This window comes from Ursus maritimus, unplaced genomic scaffold (assembly GCF_017311325.1).
Source record: "Ursus maritimus isolate PB19 unplaced genomic scaffold, ASM1731132v1 scaffold_18, whole genome shotgun sequence".
NCBI classification, from domain to species: Eukaryota; Metazoa; Chordata; class Mammalia; order Carnivora; family Ursidae; genus Ursus; species Ursus maritimus.
The window spans coordinates 29199495-29222253 of NW_024424230.1; the positions used below are offsets into that span (position 1 = coordinate 29199495).

At 37.4% G+C, this 22759-nt stretch overlaps 1 pseudogene; it reads right to left on the reverse strand.

Moving 5' to 3' along the window:
• Nucleotides 1–20518: 20518 nt before the first annotated feature.
• Nucleotides 20519–21294, reverse strand: LOC103663697 (annotated as a pseudogene).
• Between the last annotated feature and the right edge of the window lie 1465 nt (nucleotides 21295–22759).

Sequence of the window (22759 nt, forward strand, 5' to 3'; positions counted from 1 at the left end):
TTTTCTAGATTCTAGATGTTATGGCATTCTATAAATGTTGCTTAATTTGAATCCTGTTCTCTCCCCATTTGCTAGATTTTTATGTGATAAACAGGTCTCCTGCCATGGAGGCCCACATAGTGTTCATGCTGAGTTTTTGTGCTTTTCAGATGGAGTTCATTTACACAACTCACGGATTTGCATCTGTCTAAATACTTATTAAGTTGTCGTATTGGTATAGAAGGAGATTGTTTCTGATAAGTTATGTTCTAAAATGGAACAGGAAATAATCAAGAACTGTGCAAGATTGTTAATGAAATTCTCTTGTATATGTTTCCAACGTGCTGCTTCAAGAATTAGGTTTATAAAGAATGGTTTGTGCAGCATTCACTGACCTCATAGTCTCAGTCAGCTTCCCCTACCTGAAGGAATATGGAACACTGGAAATTCAAGCCCTCCATACTCAGAGGTTATACAACATATTTTTTAAAAAGTAATAAAAAAATTAATAGTATAAGTTTAAAAAACAAATAAAAAAAAAAAGAAATCTCAGAGTGAGTGACCTCAAGTACCTACATTTGATTTTACAGTGAAGAGAAAGGAGACAAGTGAATTCTAGAAGCTCTGTAGTCCTGAGGGCTTTTGCACTCAGAACAGAAGAGTAGGTAATGGGGGAGTTAAGAAAAGCGGCGCTGGTGATTTCACACTTCTGTAAAAAAAATCTTTCGATGATTCTACACTACAGATTTGATATAAACTCCTCGTCTTGGTGCTTGAATAAGTTTTATAGGGCTGTTGTAACCAAATGCAACAGACTGGACTGTTTAACCAACAGACACTTTTTCATGGTTCTGGAGACTAGAAGTCTGAGCTGGAAGGTGGAGTTGGTTCCTTGTGAGGGCTGTGAGGGAAAGAGCAGTTCCAAGCCTCCCTCCTTGGCCTGTCAATGGCTGTCTTCTCTCTGTGTCCTCCCTTTGTACCTCTCTGTGTCCAGTTTCCTCTTCTTATGAGGACACCAGTCACATTGGGTAAGTTTCCCCCTAATTACTTCATTTTAACTTAATTACCTCTGTAAAAACACCATCTGCAAATACATTCTGATGTAGGGTTAGGACTTGGGATTAGGACTCCAACATAGGAGTGGGGAGGGGCAGAATTCAGCCTAGAACAGTGTTAATGACTCTGTATACCTTGAGAAATAGCTATTATGCCCATTTTACAATGAGGAAACCAGTACTCAGAAGTTAGGGGAATGGTCAAAATTCACACAATCAAGGGGCTCATTCAGGACATGAAACTGGGTATCCTGGGCCTAACTGGGTGTCCTTCCTACTTCTGTGTTGTCTGTTCTATGAGGAAATCCAGAATATGGCCCTGCCTCCCATTTTTCATTTTACCTCTCACTTACTTGCCTTCATTCCTTTGCAAATGTCTTTCTGTTTTCACTTCTATCTCTCCCTGTCAAGATTTTATCCATCCATAAAGGTTTTACCTCAAATATAACCTATTTCATAATTAAACACCTGATAAGATTTAGAAAATCATGATGTCCTTCCTACAACCCATGGAAATTAAGTCAGTATCTCTGGAGGTGGGGAACACATGAGTATTTCTTAAATCTCCCAGGTGATTCCCATGTGCAGTTAAAGCTGAGAAGCACTGCTTTAAAATCTCTTCTCTGTTTACCCCCACCTTCTTCTTCTCTTTCTTCTCCTACCGATCTTCCTACTTCTTATGTTCCATAGGTTCCATAGACCATATGAAAATTGTCTTTCTCTGCTTGACTTATTTCACTTAGCATTATCTCCTTCAGTGCCATCCATGTTGCAGCAAATGTTGAGAAATCGTTCTTTTTTATTAAGAAGGGCACGTATTACATGGTGCACTGGGTGTTATATGCAAGTAATGAATCATGGAACTTTACATCAAAAACTAGGGATGTACTGCATGGTGACTAACATAATAAAAAATATTATTAAAAAATAAAATCTCATCTCATTATCAACATGTTTATATTTAGCAACATTTTTCCTATTAGATTTTTATACTGGGGCTACCTTTTACTCATTTGGTCTTCTCCCTGCCCCATTCCCACCAAATTCAGTGCCTTACATATTTCAGACATTCAGTAATAATTTTCTTTTTTTTTTTTTAAGATTTTATTTTATTTATTTGACAGAGAGAGACAGCCAGCGAGAGAGGGAACACAAGCAGGAGGAGTGGGAGAGGAAGAAGCAGGCTCCCAGCAGAAGATCCTGATGTGGGGCTCGATCCCAGAACTCCAGGATCACGCCTTGAGCCGAAGGCAGATGCTTAATGACTGAGCCACCCAGGCACCCTGGTAATAATTTTCTTATATTAAATGAATTGGATTCACCAGAATGAAAATGGAGAGGAAAGGAAGTGGCTATGGACTCATTCTTTCAGGAAAGAATTTTAATTTTTTTTCTGGAAAAGCAACTTGAACTTTTGGCCCAAACGCATCCATTAAGCAAAAACATAATTCACACAGAAGTCCATCTTTTAAGACTTCCCTTTATGGTGTTTTCTGGTTCATTCTTTCAGTTGAGACACTTTAAACTTAATGCACACAATTTGGAATTTACCACTTAAAGTAATTACCCATTCATATTGTAATATCTGTCTTATATTAAAGACAATATGATAATGGACTGAAACTATATAGCTGTCATGCATCAGAGTGTATTTCCAAGAAGGCCAGATGACAACAGTTTATTCTGGCTTGCTTTATGTCTTTTATTGCAATGGCCTTTGCTTGTTGGTGCCGCAGAAATGACCTCATACATATCACTATCCAGTTGTTACTCATACCATCCCACCAGCATCCTCCTTATCATCATCATGATCACTTCCTAGCTGTTGGCCTCAGGGAGTCATTGTTGCTCACTTTGACTATTGCAGGAGCTTCCTACTTCATCGCCTGCTCCTTTCCATTCTTCGCTCTTTCTTCTACTTACCTTCCACAGGCACTTCCCTCATCCAGCTGAGCTTAGTCTGCACCTGAAATGCCTTCGATGGCTCCCGATTACATAGAATCATGTTAACGCCAGGCATCCGATACCTGGCATTCAAATTCCTGTCAAATATGGCTTCTACATGAAATTTGGAGTATTTCCTTCCATAATATACCCTCCACCTTGTACCTGTGATCTGTGGGGAACCAGTCTACCTTTCCCTGAATATATCCCAAATGTGTTCTACTATTGGCAATATCTATCTAAGGAAATCCTAAAATTTCCTTAAAATCCCATTAAATTGATTTGCATTGTGTGGCTTCAATACTATGTAACTCTTCTCTAGCTGGTTACACTATATACATACAAGAATGAGGTGGCCTGGCCAACTGAGCAATATCAGAAGGAATTCTTAAAGAAAGACTAATTTCAGTAAACCTAGGGATTTTTTTCCGGAAACAAGCAGCTGACATTTTAAAATAATAGTGGAATTCACCATCAAAAGGATATGGATTCCTAAAGAAATAAGAGACTCTGCTGGATGAGAAAAAAATATGAGAGTATTTTATTCTCCTGTCTGCACCTCTCTAACACCTAGTCCAGTTCCTTGAGGGAACTGGTACTTGATATCAGTTTCTGGATTGCATGGCTAAGTAAGTAAATGAGAAGTACACACTAGGTGGAAACATATACATGTGGTGGAGGTAAACTGCCGAAACTGGCAACAGCGTGAGTTTATTTCACGTGACCTAGAAGGGGCAAGCTATGCCTCAGTAGAGAAACATTTGGAAACTATTTGCCTTTACCTCTACTACATAAGAAACAGTGAGTTCTTTTTACAGATCAGGCACTGTTGCAGTGAAAATACTGGGCCAAAAATAAATAATATCCCAGGTGCATAAACAGCTGAAGTTAAACTCCATTTGGCACCAATTTATCAGGGCTGTATTGCTGGTGGGTTATGATACAGCATATGTGGTAATTGTGGAGATAAAATCAGACAAGAATGTGAGAAATTTTGCCTTTGAATCAATGCTTAATGTCTAAACTTCAGCACCTTAGTGACCTCCTTCTAATTCTTTCAACATTCCTCGATTGATAAAGCAAAAGAAGAGGGGTGATGTTAGCTTAAATACTTCACAACAATTTTGGGTGGTACCTAATATTGGAATAAGTAAAAGTGAATTTTATGACAATGTTTGATGTCCAGGCAAACTTCTTACTATTACTGTCCTAAATGGAAACAAACAGCACCAATAGAACAGTACAATTAAGAGGGGATTTTGGAGTTTTGAGAGCTGTATCTTCCAGCACCAATGGACACCATGGTGAGGGAATAACAGCATGAGATTTTCCAAAATTAAAACGTGTGTGTTACACATTTCTTGTCCTTCAGACATGCACAGTGTTTCCAGTGTTTGAGTTGCCATAGGCTATCACTGTTGCAGGAGCAATGAAGCCAGGATCCCACCGGGAGGAAGAGCCTCCTAACAGCATGTTCTAAGAAGGAAAACCAGTCTGGATCCTTAGTTTGGTGTGATGGATGGCATAGTTTCAGAACAGCCAGATAATGTGCATGTTGCAGTATCACATTTCATACAGAGGCAGAGTTGGAAGCTTCATCCAGCCACAGGAAGACCCCTTCATCCTGGTGACAGCAGCCATCTGATTACAGAAAGAGCAGGAAGATGGCTCACAGCAAGGCTTGCCACATTAGCCTGTGACAGAGCAGGGAACCTTGCTGCTCAGGTGGCCTACACAAGACCATTCCAGACAAGGTAGGCCCTGCTCAGATCCACAGCCTGTTAATAACTGCCATCATTCCACCATCTCAGATGTTTAAAATAGGTAAGTTCTTTTTTGTTTATTTTTTAAATTTTTATTAATTTTTTTCTTTAATATTTTTATTTTATTTAAATTCAAGTTAGTTAACATATAGTGTAGTATTGGTTTTGGGAGTAGAATTTACTGATTCATCTCTTACATATAACACCCAGTGCTTATCCCAACAAATGCTCTCCTTAGTACCAATCACCCATTTAGCCCATCTCCCCACCTACTTCCCCTCCAGCAACCCTCAGCTTGTTCTCTATAGTTCAGAGTCTCTTATGGTTTGCCTCCCTTTCTGTTTTTATCTTATTTTATTTTTTCCTTTCCTTCCCCTATGTTCATCTGTTTTGTTTCTTAAATTCCACAAATGAGTGAAATCATGTGATACTTGTCTTTCTCTGACTGACATTTCACTTAGCATAGTACACTCTGGTTCCATCCATGTCGTTGCAAAGGGCAAGATTTCATTTTTTGATGGCTGAATAATATTCTGTTATGTATATATACACCATATCTTCTTTATCCATCCGTCAGTCGATGGACCTCTGGGCTCTCTCCATAGTTCGGCTATTGTTGATAATGTCGCTATAAACATCAGGGTGCATGTAGCCCATCCAATCTGTATTTTTGTATCCTTTGGGTAAATACTTAGTAGCATAATTGCTGCATCTTGGGTAGTTCTATTTTTAACTTTTTGAGGAACCTTCAAATTGTTCTCAAAAGTGGCTGCACCAGCTTGTATTCGCACCACCAGTGTAAGAGGGTTCCCTTTCTCTGCATCCTCACCAACATCTGTTGTTTCCTGACACGTTAATTTTAGCCATTGTGAGAAATGTGAGATGATATCTCATTGTGGGTTTGATTTGTATTTCCCTGATGATCAGCGATGTTGAGCATCTTTTCATGTGTCTGTTAGCCATCCGTATGTCTTCTTCTGTCTTCTTTGGAGAAATGTCTGTTCATGTCTTCTGCCCACTTCTTAACTGGATTATGTATTTTGGGGGTTTGATAAGTTCTTTATAGATCTTGGATACTAACCCTTTATCATACATATCATTTGCAAATATCTTCTCCCATTCTGTCAGTTGTCTTTTAGTTTTGTTGATTGTTTCCTTTGCTGTGCAGATGCTTTTTATATTGGTGAGGTCCCAATGATTCATTTTTGCTTTTGTTTCCCTTGCCTCAGGAGACATGTCTAGTAAGAAGTTGCTGTGGCTGAGGCCAAAGAGGTTGCTACCTGTTTTCTCCTCAAGGATTTTGATGGTTTCCAAGACAGGTAATTTCTTTAATTCAGGGCAGGATAAGTAAATATTTTTTTCCTAGTCCTTTTGTAATTGTTTTAAGATGCAGTACATGCAAATCGTTATGGTTGTTGTTAAGGTATTTTATGTTTGGTTTTTTTCTACTCAAATTTGCTATGAAATAAAAATTCCTCTGAACTGCAGGTATATTATAGAAATCTTTAATACTACAGAGAAAGTATATCAGCTGTGTATATCAGTGGTTCTCGACTTGAGCGTGACCTGGAGATAACTTGTTAAAACACACGGTACTGGACCCCACTACCAGTGTGTATGATTCAGGGGGAACAAGTGATGGAGTAGGTACAAGTGATACTGATTCCACTGGTCCAGGGACCACACTTGGAGAACCACTGTTGTATGGAAATACGGATCATGGTTAGAGAAGATGGTAAAATTATAAGGAAACTTGTGCCATTTCTGAAGTTTTGTGTCACTTTTGATATGTGCAGATCCTTATGCTGTCCATGGACATGCAGGCTTTGGTTGTCACTTGTTCATTCATGTCTGTTTACCTTCCAGAGTGGAATAGGTTTGTTCAAATATAGCCACTCCCTTCACCTGCTCCCCACCCCCAGTGGCAGTGGTTGAGAATCATCTAAAAGGCTACCAGTTGGGGCGCCTGAGTGGCTCAGTCAGTTAAGTGTCTCCCTTTCCACTCAGGTCATGATCCCAGGGTCCTGGAATAGAGCCCCACATTGGGCTCCCCACTGAGTGGGGAGCTTCTCTTTTCTCCCTCTGTCTGCCTCTCTGCCTATCTGTGTTCTCTCTCTCTCTGTCAAATAAATAAATAAAATATTTTTAAAAATAAAAATAAAGGGCTACCAACTACTTTGAAAGATACTGATTCAGGCCAGCTCAGGGAATAAAGTAAGAACATAGTAAGAAAGTATGTTTTCCACTATTTTTAATACAAGATGCTATAAAACATTAATGGTTTATCCTCCTATATTTTAAAAAGGGATACTAATACAAAACTAATCACTTTCTTGTTTTTCCTTTTCTTTATTTTATTTTTATATTTAGATTTGCAAGTGAAGTTCTTCATTGCCTTTTCTAAGCACTTGTCCATAGCCCACAGTCAGTGAGATGTATTTCCTACATCATGGTCTTTGGGTAAGTAATAGAAGGATTTCAACTCCAGACCTCTAGACATAACCATATGAATAATCACACACACACACACACACACACACACACACACACACACACACACAGAGTCATAGAAAATCACCATCAAAGAGAAGAAGAGAGATCTAATCTGTTTGTTTTATGTTTATTTTAAGTAAATGTAACTGTGTTTTTCATGCTCACCTTTAATTAGCATGTTCCTTTGGGGAAGATACCGTTTCTCTTGATTTAAATCTTATATCCTGTCACTTGCATGACTCCAGAGACTAGCCCTTGGAACTTCTCACTAGTTCTTTATGAATATGTCAACTTAGGGTAAAATTATAAAGAGTATATACTTTCACAGCCTACTTCTGGAGAAATATAGTACTGTTTACTTCCTTTGTTTTTAGACTCTCCTTTCTGAAAATACTAAGAAACTACAGCATACATCTGCATAAATAACCATATATATTTTTCCTGAAATAGATTATTTCTTACTTGTCCTATTTAAATTTATTTTTGGCAAAGAAACTCTTTTCCCTCAGTTTGTTTGGTTTTATTAGCAAGCAATGATCAATCTAAAGTTATCCTCCAAATAGTAAGATAAGAGTCCCATTTGCTTATAATGTAGAGATATTAATTTACAAAACTCACTTTATAGCAAATACATGTTCTTTAAAAAAAAAACAGAATTGTCAAAGAACACATTTTTAACATAGGTAGGAAATTTGGGCAAGATTTTAATTTTTCCTTGTAAATACGTTGCATTTTAGAGATCTAAAATGAATGATAAAAGTAGGAATATCCAACTTGGCGTCTTTATATTCTGCATGTTAAATAATTGCATTTTGTTGTATACCATAACATTCCAACTGATAGGCTATGGGGCCAGAAGATTTTTTATATATTTAAAAGCTTCCTTTTATGTTTATGTTCGAAAAATTTAACCAGTATAAATATATAAATAGATTGGTATGGAGAACTGACATGATTTAAAGTGCGGAACACCTTTGGAACTGATAAGGGGGTTATGTGCAGGCACAGTGGGCAAAGAACTAAAGAGGATTCACATGTGTAGGGCAAAACCAGAAGGACACATAAAATGTATTTTTGTTGTAGTTGTTTTATTTTTGTAGATAACAGTTATTTTTTTCTTTTGTTTTGCTGTATCTGTATTTGATAATTATGATATTATAGTGAATTCATGTTGTGTTTGTAACATTCTTAAAGGAAAGTCAGTGATTAAAAAAATCCTAATTATGAAGGTCATTGAGCATAATGACATATTGAAATGTTACCTTACTTGAAATTGCTAGTAGAAATTTTAAAGTATTTTTGGTTTTGATGGTCAAATTGTAAATTTATTCCAGAAAGTAGGAGTAGCAAAGATTTTTCAAGCTACGAAATTGATGTTTACATTATTAAACAGATATATAATAGGTGCCCATTAACTTATTAGTTTAGTGAGCCTAGATTTATTAATTTTTTTGTCAAGCTGTGTTTAAAAGATGTCAAAGAACTATTAATAACTGTTAATTAACTCTTTGCTCTGGCAGGACTATAGACTGTGCTGTAGTTTTTTGTTTGTTTTTTTTTTTAAGTGAGCTCTATACACTGCTTGGGGCTTGAATTCATAACCCTGAGATCAATAGTCACATGTTCTACCAACTGAGCCAGTACCCTGTTGAATGTATTTTAAAATTCTCCCTGACTCCTGTTTCTAAATTAGGGTTAGTCGTGGCATGTTTGTGAGATGGTAATGTATTTATGACACTATCCTTTTTACTTTCACGTATGGGCTGCCGTTTCTCCATTCCTATTGCCCCTACCCCTCTTGGTTGGGGATAATAATTATGACTTCCTTATTAGCTATTCCCCTCCCCACTCAGTTTTTTCTCCTTTTCAATCAATTCTATGCATTGTTGTCATATTAAACTTAATAAAGAATGAATTTCTAATCTGGACTTCAAAGGACTCTATGAATTACCCCTAACATGCTTTCAAATTCAATTTACTCCTAAATCTCTTTCATGAGCTGTGTACTTTGGCTGAACTTAACTATTCATCTTTTCTTAAACATCCCCTAAGCATCCCCTTATCTGTACCTTATGCATATAGGCAAAGCGTTTTGCACAAAGTGGCCCAGAAGAGGTGCTCAGAGAATGGCTGGCCTTTCTTCCTCTTTAGTTGTCCATATTCTCACTATACCTACTGTGATTTAAAAAAAGTTTTTAAATCCTGAAAAAATACCACTGCATTCATAGAACCATCCCTAAAGTACCCTTACTGGAACTCATCTGCTCCTCTCCTTGATGGTCATAGCACTTGTAGCATTCATGACTGTTAACTTTTCTACCCTGTCATATAGCTGCTTCTGTACTTCTCTGTATTGAACTGAATGCCCCTGAAGTTCATGGTTTGGGTGCCTCCAGTGTTGCCTAATATGCACTTCCACTTCATAGTAGGTACTCAATAAGGATCTATTTAATTAAGGAATAAAACCTTCAGCCTCCTGGAGATCCTTAGGGGGTTCCCCTATTGAACTGAGCAGTAATCCTTTTTATGATGATTTCCTGCCGAAATTCAGAACTCAGTTTTTTGAAATTGTGTCTCAGGAAAGGTTGTTTAAAACTATCACTAAATAATCATTTGTAATCATTAAAAAATACAAATTCTGACTTCAAGAAAAAAGTAAATTCTGTCTTATTTCCATGCATACAAAAATACATGTACCCAAACATGTACATTTTTCTCCAAAATTTCCCATTGGGCTATACTTAGTAACAGTGTTATTTTTTTTTTTTAAGGAAATGTTTTCATTGATTGGAATAAGCAAAATTCTAATTATCAGGCCTACAAAAACCTAAACCTACAGAATTTCTGGAAGTGGAGATTAGAAATCTGAATTTTTATAAGCTCCAGCGATTTATGCAAGCTAAATCTTGAGAATTGAAGATTTAATAGGCTATTTCTCTTAAAGAATAGTGACATTTTAAAAGCTACTTTTAATTACTAATTTCTAAATGAAGTGCTAATGTTACAAATATTAGCTGAAGTCCTGACTCTTCTAAGGGAATAATGCATTGGTTTTCAGGGGCTAACTTGTTCCTTACAAATACTGAGCCCCCTTCGTCTCTAGATGGTTGGTCCAGTTTTCAAGCTATGTGAGACTGGTTTAGGAGTAGAAATCAGGAGTTCAAAGATAAAATCATTTAAAAATTTGAATATTACTTGTTTGTAGAGCAACAGTTGGGACTGAAAGTCTGCTTGTTCCTTGGTGAGAAGGAACAAGTATATAGAAGTGAAGAAGAACTGAGAGGAGTAAAATAAAATCACATTTGCTTGCATATTTTAGTTGGGTTACTATTGGATTTCATTCCATTAAGGGTAAGGAGTTTCCATTTTCTTCTGACAAGTATAAAAACAAGAGTGATTGGCAGTAGCATTAATTACCAAGTAACCATTATCTAGAACTACATTAGGAAGGGGAATTGCCATCCCAAGCCTGTCTAAAGGATGGTCATAAACTGCATTAATTATCAAAGATAGCAAGAAACAACAAGTAAGAAATTGCCTACCAGATTAAAATTTCCAATATTTCAATTATAACAAGCTATTGAACATATAAATGCAATGAACCTCGTAACACGTATGAATTATGTTCTGGGCTTGGGAAATAGCATCAGAGTGTCTCCACCTGACAGAGTAAATAGCATCCCATTCATTAATAAAGGCTGTCAGTGCAAATGTTAAAAGGCTGTTGGAGTAAATGCACACACAGCACTCATCAACACTCTTTTGGTCTCCTAGGTCATTTCCTCTTTTGCCCTCAACCTCTTCATCAAGTTTCAATGTCAGTGGCATCTTTTTTTTTTTTTTTTTTTTGAAAAGGCCTAATTTTTTTTTAAAGATTTTATTTATTTTTTTTTAAAGATTTTATTTATTTATGTGACAGAGAGACAGCCAGTGAGAGAGGGAACACAGCAGGGGGAGTGGGAGAGGAAGAAGCAGGCTCATAGTGGAAGAGCCTGATGTGGGGCTCGATCCCATAACGCCGGGATCACGCCCTGAGCCGAAGGCAGACGCTTAACCACTGTGCCACCCAGACGCCCCATCAGTGGCATCTTTTTGAAGGAAAGTAACTTCCTGCTGCTTTCCTTACTAAATTCAACTGAGATGAGACAATGATTATTGTGAGCTTCCATTTGATCCTTAAGTTACTTTATATTCCTCTGATGTCAGCCATACTTGCTTTCTTATAAAATACATGGACAATTTCAGCCCAGCTGTCATAAAGATCAACTTTTATGTGAGAACTGGATATACGTCTTTTCAATTATTCACTGTATTTCTGCATGTGATTCATTCCTTTTTTGTCCTAAGATTTTTTTAACATTTTTTAATATTTTTTTTTGCTATATGACAACATATGATGATTTCTCACTTGCTGTTTCTTGTATTCTTGATAATTAATACAATGTACAAATATCTTTCAGGTAAGTTCGGAAGGGCAAGGATAATACATGGCAATGGTGAAGAATTGCTATAGTAACAAAAATATGTAAAGAGTAGCAGATTATGCCACCCCAAAATATGCCATTTTAACATAAAGATTATTTTGAGCTAAAGGACTTGAAAAACAGCAGATACAAGGGTATTCTATGAGTATTCCCTTTTCTCTCTGAAAATAGGAGATAAAAACTCCCATGTGAAAGATGCCCTCCTTGTGCCAGGAAAAAAATAGTAACATTCTTTGATGAGGAGTCATAGCTGAGAGAATTCTGCACAAACAGACCTTGTTAAAACAATTATTTTCTCCCTTTAACCTCCCCACATAATTTGGTTACTTTTCCACAACTTCTCTTTGTTCAACCTAATATAAAAGGCCTTTAGATTTTGACATATCTTTGAATCTTTGTTTCCTTATGAGGTTCCTATGTCATGTAAATCTTATATAAATTGGTATGCTCTCCTCCTATAAATCTGTCTTATGCACGTCTAATTATCAGGACTCGTTGAGAAACCCTAAATTTTGTTTCTCCTATATGCGTGACGAGAAAAGTCTTATATTCTCCTATACACTTCCCAGAGAATACCACATTACATGCAATGAAGCCAATGGTTTTTTGTTTTTGTTTTGTTTTTGTTTTGTTTTGTTTTGTTTTACTTCCACCCCAATACCTTTGTTATTCTTCCTAAAATAATTTCTTGCTAAGATGGGACTAGTCTCAGCCTATTTTGTATCTTCCACCTCCGGAAAAATGTTAGGAAGCTAATCCCACCCCTAAACATTCTGTGTGTTTGTGGCAGAGGGGAAGGGTATTACTCAGTGGCTCGGGGACCTGCACTGTCAGCATCATTGTTGCCCTCTTTAGAGCTGCAGAATTTAAATCTCTTGTGTGGGCTCCTGCAGTCCTTGTTTGAACAGTCTCTCCAGCTGATACTTACACACAGTCAAGTTTGAGAAGTCCTGCTTTGATCGCACTTTGTATCATTGACTCCTTTAGGAAATATTTGAGTACTTTCTAATCAAGGAGCCAGTCTAAGTGGATCAGATAGGATTCCTCTCCTGAGGGACTACACACATGTAGTAGAGATGACAACTAGCGTAAATAAATAGTTGAAGTGGATGTTGTCTTAAGAGATTCAGACAAAGTACTATGAACAATTACATGAGATAAAGATGCTTTCGAACTAAAATGCTTTGAATAAATGTTATAGAGGGTGAGACTGCAGCAGGACTTTGATAGATGAATGGATGTGGAGCTACAGATGCTGGGAGAAGGAGAAAGGCCAGTGGTATGGAAGACAGAAAAGACAAAGGGCAGAGAATAGCAAGTGGTTTAATCCGAGTGAGGCATAAAGCTTATAATGCTTATGGTTAGAAATAGAAATGTAGAGTAAGGCTATTCCAGAGAAGGTTTTGAAAGAAAGTCTAATACATGTATATTCTAAGTCGTTTTTCTACATTTTCAGTTCAGTCTCAGAAAAAACGTGCTCTCAACACACAATGAAAATTCCTTAAAGACTTGACTTCTTTGTATCTATAGCTCCTAGCACGGCTCCTAACAGACCTTAAAGGCTCGATATATATTGTTAAGTAAATAAGTAAATCTTTATTTGGAAAGTCACACATTTAGAGCTTCCAAATAAACTGAAGGCAAATAGAAGTTTTAACTCCATGTACAGTTTTACATATCTGCTTGAAAAATTAAAACTCCCAAGGGAAATTTAAATGGTCCACTACGTCCAGATAATAGACCTTCAAAATAATGGTGTTCGTCTAAATAATCATTTTTCTGATTTATAAAAGTATGGCTCTAATGAAATGCTTTTTGAGAAATTAGAAAAATGTGAGTATATGCTTTACATGTTCTCATAAGCCTAATATTGGATTCTACTTCACCTTTTTATGGGCAACAGGCAATTAAAGTTTTGGCAAAATTCTAAAACTTTGGTCAGAAAGAGAAGGTTATGAGTTTTTCTAGAACAGAAATCATGTTTATTCACCTATCTCACATTTACATAATAGGTGATCAATAAATGTTTTGATTTTTTAAATAAATAAATACCCAGAGAAGACCTGGGAACAGCCAGATTTTAGAAGGTTTTAAAGACATTACAAAGTAATGGTTATGACAGAAATAAAAATTTCTGGATTAAAAAGGATACATTAGCAATGGTAGATGGAGGTGGGAATTTTATTACCATATGGGGAAAATACAGTCAGCTGTGCTGGGAAGTCAGAGGGACAACAGAATGACCCATGCACATCTATAATCATAATTTTATTGTTGCCCTGGGATTTGGACAGTGAATGGAGACAGTCATGAAAGCCCATTTTGGAACACAGTATCTCCACCTTAAATGAGCCAAGATAAGTGCAGTCATGTTCCCTTCCTTCCCGGGAAGGGGTCAAGTTACACTTCGGGCTCCATTGTAGAGGCTGGCACTGTAATGGGACAGATTTGGGTGTGGTTTCTTTTTTCCTTCTCCTTCTTTTACAACTGTGGCTCAGCAACATAGCCAAGTTTGTGGCTTAATTACCCCTCTATGAGTCTCCAAGGAGAGTTCCTTTTCACAGAGCTTTCAGAAGAAATGGAAATAGAAATAATGACTATCTCACCCACTTTTTTGTTGTGAAAAATAAGAAATGAGCAGTCACCTCAGCCTGTACAGTAGCTAACAGGCAAATCTGCTTCATGCAACAGGGTTAGAATTTTATAATCTTGAAAAGAAAATAATAGTTTTGGGGCAAAATGAGCAAGTTCTTTCTCTCATCTACTTCTTTTTTTCTCTTTTCTTCCAAAAATGATTGACAGCTCTATTAAATATCTCCTTGGCCAACCAGGAAGACAAATGGTTTGTCACGGAGATTGCTTATCCCAGAAGACATTAAACCTTTGTCTGCGAGCCCGGATGTGCTGTCAGTGGGGGCAAGGAAGGTAACTTGTTAGAATCTGAGTTCTTTCCTCCTTTCTGTACACAGATACAGAATCCCATTTCCTATGGTGGGGCTAGCCAACTCTAGATGCTCAGATCTTTTCTTGGGGACTTTGAAGTAAGCATGAAGGGTAAAAACTGTCATTTTGAATTATTTGTAGGCTATGATTTAAAGCAGTGTGTCCTTTTAATGATTTGAAAACCACTTGCAATGTAGTGCCATGTAAGAACACTTTGAACTTCCTAGAATTGAAACATTCTTTTCCCCAATAACGTTTCATATTACAATTTCAAAATAATAAAACCCCATATAAGTCCCTACTATATGCTAAGGAAAATGTTAATAAATCATATAGCTTCTTCTCTCTCATTAATTCTCACCCCTCTACCATCCCGTTCCCCAATCAGCTACCACCATCCAGAATATAAGCTCCAAGAGAGCAGGGCTTTTTTTTTGGTACAATTTGTCAATACATGCTTCCTCTGCTTAAGATTGAGCCCAGCACTTAATAAGTGAAAATATTTTTTAATAAATTATTCCCATTTATTAATAAGGAGCATGTAGGTTATATTCTACTCAAAGTCACAGAGCCATGGGAGCTAAATTTCATTCTCAGCCTAGGGGGAGAAAGATGTTCCTTTTGTAATACTCACAAAAAAAAAAAAAAAAAAAAAAAAAAAAAAAAAAAAAAAAAAAGAAAAGAAAAAAAGAAACCCTGGATGCTGGCAGCCATTGTAATAGAGACTATCTGACCTGAAACGATTAGCTAAGTTTTCTTGAATTAAGGAACTATGGAGCCAGGAGGCCAAACAAGTTCTGTCTGACTCCAGCCATGCTTTCCACAATATTTCAAAAAAAGAAGTGTTACTTTTTGGCCAGTAGTCTGTACCCATTTCAGAGTATAGGGTGCTGAGGAGGTCGAAGTTCTTTTTGAAACACTAGTCAAAACTCTAAAAACTTTCTACACACACACACATACACACTCACACACACACACACACACTTTTCTACACAATTTTTAAAAGTTCACAAGAGGACCTGAAGCGAAGATTAAGAATTCTTTTTTTTTTTTTTTTTTTATTTGACAGAGAGAGAGAGAGCATGAGCAGGGGGAGTGGCAGGCAAGGGAGAGGGAGAAGTGGGCTCCCTGCTGAGCAGAGAGCCCTATGTTGGCCTCGATCCCAAGACCCTGAGATAATGACCTGAGCTGAAGGCAGATGCTTGACTAACTGAGTCACCCAAGTGCCCCAAGATTAAGAATTCTTAACTTAGGGGCGCCTGGGTGGCTCAGTCGTTAAGTGTCTGCCTTCGGCTCAGGGCGTGATCCCAGCATTCTGGGATCGAGCCCCACATCAGGCTCATCCGCTGGGAGCCTGCTTCTTCCTCTCCCACTCCCCCTGCTTGTGTTCCCTCTCTCGCTGGCTGTCTCTCTCTGTCAAATAAATAAATAAAATATTTTTTAAAAAAAAAGGATTCTTGACTTAGACATTACTCTTGTATAATCATTACTCTTGCCTACTGTGAGCCAGTTTCAAATTTGTACTAGAACACCTCCTTTTTTTCATAAGCATCTATACTTGACTTTTAATGCAGAATCTGGAAATAAGTTGTTTTTCTCACTAGCACTAGAAGCCTCATGGGTCAGTGTTCTGGTGTTCTATCCCTCCCTTGTCCCCTGCTCAGTTCCTGGTACTCTACCCTCCCACAATAAGCACTGAATAGTACACACTGCAAGGGCAAATTTTATCTGTAAGAGCGTTTGCTTGTTTTGAGGTATTCCTCTTTTTGTCCTAAACAGTGTAGCTGTGATGTCAGGATTGTGACAGTTCCAAACATACATAACACAGGGAAATTCATTAATAATAAAATGGAAGATATGTACCTAATTTTAATATGTAAATTTAGCTTTAAATCTCAGTAGAGATTCTTAGTATTTGAAAATAAAATCTATTCATAAATGTATTACCTCTTTGGATTGAACATTCTGTTTTTGTTCCTAGTAATCTAAATTAATAGAATGATAACAAACTCTTAAAAATCAGAAAACATTTATGAGCTGGGCTTATGCTCTTAAGACCTAATTTACTGACCTAATAATTGGTCACGAGTACATCTAGCCAAGGAGCCTACTTGTGATCCAAAAAGGGAAATAAAGATATTTGTTACAGAACTTCATGGTTGCCATTGAGAATATCTCCAAATGGTAAAGGACATCACTAAAAAAATTCTTAACTCACTGGAATTTTGTCTAACATCTTTTTCGAACTAGTTGTTATTCACAAAGAGAATTATAGAGTGATTTTCTCACTAAGCAAATTTTTATTTGATTCAAGATAAATGATGATTTTCATAGTGGCATTTTCTGGTAGCTCCATTGTACCCACATGTAAAGACCATTTCCTGGACAATAGTTACTTCATTTGCTTATATCTTAAATGGCGCATGGATTTGCACCTCTTATTTAAATCTCTTAAATGTGAGTTGTAATACAGCACATAAATGAGATGAGAATAAGGTCTTTAGCAAAGTATTTTATACTAACAAGTATAATGATCATGTGTTTGTGCTCATTTGTTATCTAAATCCTGATTGCATTTCTACCCTGAATCTTGACACAGTAATTTGTATCTCAATGCATTCCTAATTTAAGCATTAAAAATAAAGGCAAAATCTGTTTTTGGTTCTTGAATAAAAAGCACCATGTCACCATAATTGTAATTAGGGACAAACACTGCTGTGGTTTTCTTATTATAGTGATAGATAAATACTATAACTACATTGTTGTCTCCTAAATGAAGTGTAATAAGCTCTGTCAGCAGAAGATCATTCTTTTTTAGAAATGAATACATTTTACCCTGTAAAACCAAAGTCCATTTTGCTGCTATTAATTTCTTAATTATTTATTATTATACATTTAAGTCATATTCTATGAGATAGCTTCACATTGTCCTGCATCCTTTGGTCCCAAAGAATGCCCCCCCACACCGATGTATAATAACTAGGATAACAGAAATCTCGTCAACTTGAGTATTAAAGGCAAGCATAGAAGTTAATCAGTTGGGAATCGCTGTTGGTCGTATGCTTGAGATCATCTCACCTCATCTCATTCTTTGTTAATGTACTGATTGTTCATTGCCTGATTTGTAGGGTAGAGTGGTAACTTACCTACAGAGAAATGAAATAATGACAATATCAATCTCCTCTGGCTATAGTATAACTTGTCACCAATTTAAAAGTCATATCCAAACAGGTGATTGAATCACTGATGTGTGGAGGCTCCCCCTCAAGCTGTTATGCATTCCTTGATTCTGGGTTGAGACATCTTTTCCTCTACCAGGCCCTTGGGAGTATCACAGGGTCATTAATTTTCAGTTTGCTTTTACAGCAAGATTTCTCATGCTCACAGAAAGGGAACTGAACTCTGTGCCCCTTAGTAATTTGGTTTTTTTGTGTTTGGGATGGAGGGCAGGGGAATACATTGGGATGCATTTCCATCCAATCAATATTTATTGCTTATACAATATGGTAAGGTAAAACCTGGCAGCGTGGTTAAGCCACAGGCTGTTAGAATCTTCCCAAATTCTGTTAGATGAGCAACTAGAGGAAAAATGAATAAAGCTACAACCGCACACCTCAGAGCTTCTTTATAGAGATCAAATGGGAGCGCGTAGAAAACATCTGGGGTACTGTTTCCTCTTCTTCCTTCGATCCCCCCATCTTCTGTTCCCACATACATGGAGGCACAGCTTTCTGGGCAATATGTAGCACATACATCATTCCAGATAGCACACAACTTCAGCAAAAAATTATGGCTGCAGAGAGTACGTTTTGAACTCTCCTGCAGCTGAAAAGCTGTTTACCATAGCATTAGTTGATTTGAGCAGGGGAGATTCAAGTCAGATTCATTCTTCTTACTTGCATGCCAAGAAGGCAGAGGCCACACAGAGCCTCCCAGCCCACAGTTGTTTCAGAGAACTACTTTTCTGCTTCTCAGTGCAGAGGTGGGGCCATCTGCACTGCTTGAGGTTTTCTTGTGGGCACATTCTGTACTCTGCTACAGGCTTTTTAATTAACTGAAAGCTAGCTAAAGGGATGCTCAGCCATTGAAGCTAGAGACTAAAAAAAAACAAAATCACAGAAGATGAAGAAAATGAACATTTTTTTTATTATCGGGAGACTAATATTCTGCAACAGTACCTTGGATGCAGGCCCGGTGTTTTGAGCCAGCCACCAGGGAACAAGATCAATTGCATAAGGACAAAAACATTTTGCTGTATTAAGAAGGGGAGCAAATCATCATAGTTATGCAAAGCAGACTGAGCATTATGCTCCATCCATAAAACATAAGTGGTTGATAATTATCATAAAGGTAAAATGCATCCGCTAAAATAGAGTGCCCTGGAAAGTAGAATGCACCACACAGTTTACTTTTGATTTTGCTGGAGGTGTTTTCTAAATAGCTCAATTAAAATAATTTTCTCTACTTACGAGTTAAACTCACTTAAGTACAAATCTGTGCATATAATGGCATAATTCAAACCTACATCCATATCATAGTACCGTAGGAAAAAAATTCATAATTCTCTTCTTTTTTACTGCTTCTGCCCACTCCCTGCCCTGTGGTCCTCCTTCACAATATCCCCCCCGGCTCCCGCTCCAGCAGGCCTTCCTCTCTCTGCTGTTCTGAGATTTTCACTGCCATCTTACAGAAGGTTTTTTTTAAGCAGTAACATAAGTTATTCAAAGGTGAGTTTTGATGGACTTCTAATAAATAAAGCCATAGTTACTCTTATTAATGCTCAATGTTTGCATACCATAAGTACTATTCATCACAATTACTCTTTTTTTTCAGACCTCCACCACAGGTGACTCTGAAAAAATCTCTGTGCCTGGTCTGATACAGCTCTGAGGCAACCACATTGTACTTTCCTTTTGATTTTTAAAAGAGGGAGAAAAATGGACCACTGCTGTTCTATTTAGTCTGTGTAAATAATCCTCACTGTTGATAAGAAAAGATTCCATAAAAAGACAGGATTTGTTAGTCCAACAATTTCAATCAATCGTCTTGGACAATGTATATTCCTGGAATTAACCAGTATTTATTAAACATATTGAATCAGAATTTCATTTTGATTTCCAATTTCAACTCAGGGCTTCACCCCTGCCTTTCTAAAGGCTTGTTGGATGTTTCTGTTTTCAGTTAGCACTGCTCTCTCACTTAGCAACACCTTTACCACTAAACTTACTTCCCTTTATGACTAGCTTTGATCCAATTTCCATCACTAATGGGTTGAATCTACCAGCAGCCAGCATTCACAAGTTTGGTGATTTTCCCATCTCCCTCTGTTCGTGTCTCATTTGGGTTACTGTCAGCTGGGGTCCTTGAGAGAATGCAATGAGCACTTCTCTGCTCTCCCTTATTAGACATGTAGTGTGAATGAAATGTAAGTTTTTGTTTTTTAAGCACCTGAAATTTTGTGGCTTTTTGTTATTACAGAATAATCTAGCCCCTCCAAACTAATCTAATCCTCCTGAAGTTCTACATAAATAATTTATCTCTCAAGAATAATAACAATTTAGTGTCTTCCTTTTAATTAACCATATTTTATAGATTTTTCTTGCCATAGAGCACTAGCCAAAACTTCTGTATTATTGTAAGGGTGAGGATATGGTACACAGACTTGTCTTGTTCCTAATCGTAAAGAAATTACCATTTACTACGTGGTTTACCTTGAGCAATTTTGTCGATACCGTATGATGAAAATAATTTTCTCTTCCACTCCTAGTTTGCTAAAAAAGAGTTTAGATTTTTTTAAATTTTTTTTGAAAGACAATTTTTTATTACTTTTATGTACAGAAAATTCAACAGCGTACACTTAGCCCAATTTGGTGACCAGTTCTTTAGCCTTTGCCTTTTCCAACTTGGCACCTGAGCTACCATCTTTGGACCCAGAATGTTGCCTCCCCAGTAATGGTGGATTTCATCGTATCTGTCATTGTAATTGGTCCTGATAAATTCCACCAGCTTAGCCAGAGCTCCTTCGTCTTCCAAGTTAACCTGTGTGAAGTTAACAGTGGTGCCGGTCTTCCTGTGGACTGTACATCCCAGCCTGGTCTTCCCCCTTGCTAATACAGGAGGGAGCCCCCACCTTGCAACACAGAGCAGGCAGGAAGACAGCCAGCTCAGTGGGATCCACATCATGTACAGTCACTACCAGTTGAGCCTTCTTGTTTTCCACCAAGGTGGTGACAGGAAAAGCCCCAGCTCGAAGGACAGGCAGCCTCTTAGTGGGGACATCCTTTTTCCCAGCAGGCCAACAATCTCTGCTTCTTCTCTTGCTGTATTTGTGGGCCAGCTTAAGCATTTGGGGAGCTGTTTGGCAGTCCAAGGCCTGGGTGAACTGGATATCAGGGGAGGAACTTGTAGATGCTTATAGAGAATCATCCTTCACCACCGCAGCCAGATGTAGCAGAGCCATTTGACAAAGCGGGTAAGGTCCCCTCTGGGCTGGATGTCCTGTCTGATGCCAAAATTCTTGGGCCTTTTCTCAGACAGAGGACTGACCACCTTCTTGGCCTCCTGCTTCTTCTCCACAGCAGAGACTGGGGCCACCTTCTTCCCCTTCACGTTCTTTCCTTCAGGCATCTTGGGTAGCTGGGGGAGAGAGCTAGATTTTTTTTTTTTAATCATCATTTGAATTTTATCAAATGATTTTTCTACATCTATTGACATGCAGATACAGTTTTCCTCTTTTAATTTTTTTAATGTGGTAAATTTATTACTTGATTATTACTTGATTTTTCTAATGTTAAAAAAAAAACTTACATTTCTAGGTTTGCTTTAACTTTACTGTCCTTTAAAATGTATTGCTGGATTCAGTTCATTAACGTTCTTTTTAGATTTTTGTCACTTACAGTCTTGATCAAGATCGGTCTATAGTTTTCCTTGCTCATATTTTCCTTGAGAGGCTTAGGAATCAAGATTATAAAATGAGCTGGAAAGTATTCTCTGTGTATCTAGACCCTAGAGAAGTATATATAAGATTGAATGTATTCCATGTGTGTGTAATTCATAAATGAATAAATATTCACATAGTGGAGTTGTACTAAACTTTTTTAATGATGAAAGGATGTTGAAACTGTTTGGTGACCAGTGATATATATAAAAGGTATAAATTCCCTAGTTTAGCCTTGGAGGCACTCTACAGTCTAGCTTTGATCAGATCTTAAGCCTCAGGGAAAATATTATTCTTGATTTTCGTTAACTATATTCCTTTTATTTTCATAAATCAGTATAATTGATATTTTTAAATCCACAAGAGAAATTGTATGGTACCTGGCAAAATATTACCCCTTTTCAGATGAATTTATCTGGACTCAGGAAGGGTGAGTTAGTTCTCCAAAGTCATATGAATAAGGAGTCACCCTTGGAGTTCTAGCCTCCTTTGTGAGGTTGTCTCTTGCTTTCCCTGCCACTTTCCTGCATTTTCAGGATGTCGCACCACTGCAGTTACAACATACCGTACCAAACTCATCATCTCTCATAATACATGACCTCCTCAGAAGACTTACAGTACTTATGACAGTCCATTATTTATGTGGGTAGAAAAGGCAAGGTATCCTATAGGCATGCAATAAATACTTGTGGATTGGAGGCATTGAATGAAGGAGTATGTACGTGTGTTCCATTACATTGTACACTTCCTGAAGACAAGTTCAATGCACAGAAGGTTCTCAAAACATGTACATTAAGTAAAGGAATGCATGGAATATAACATATAGTTTGGAATAAACCATGATTAAACATATGGAAGTGCTAGAACCAACCCAGTGGTTTTTTTTCTACTCTCTCTTGCTACCCTGTAGACAAAGGGCGTAAATTCACAAACAATGCGTGTTTGAAACACCTTCCTTTATTTTCTGAAAGGGAGCTGATTATTCAGAAAGCGTTAACAGGAGAAGGGATTCCCTAAGGAGATTTTTTTTTCTAAAAACAGCCTGTTTTGAAAGGTTACCTCAGGGACTGTTTCGCTAAATGCTCACAGCAAAATGCAGAATAACAGGCATCCACGTGCTCTTCATGTAACCAAAAGGACTGTGCTCTTCATGTGTGTGAG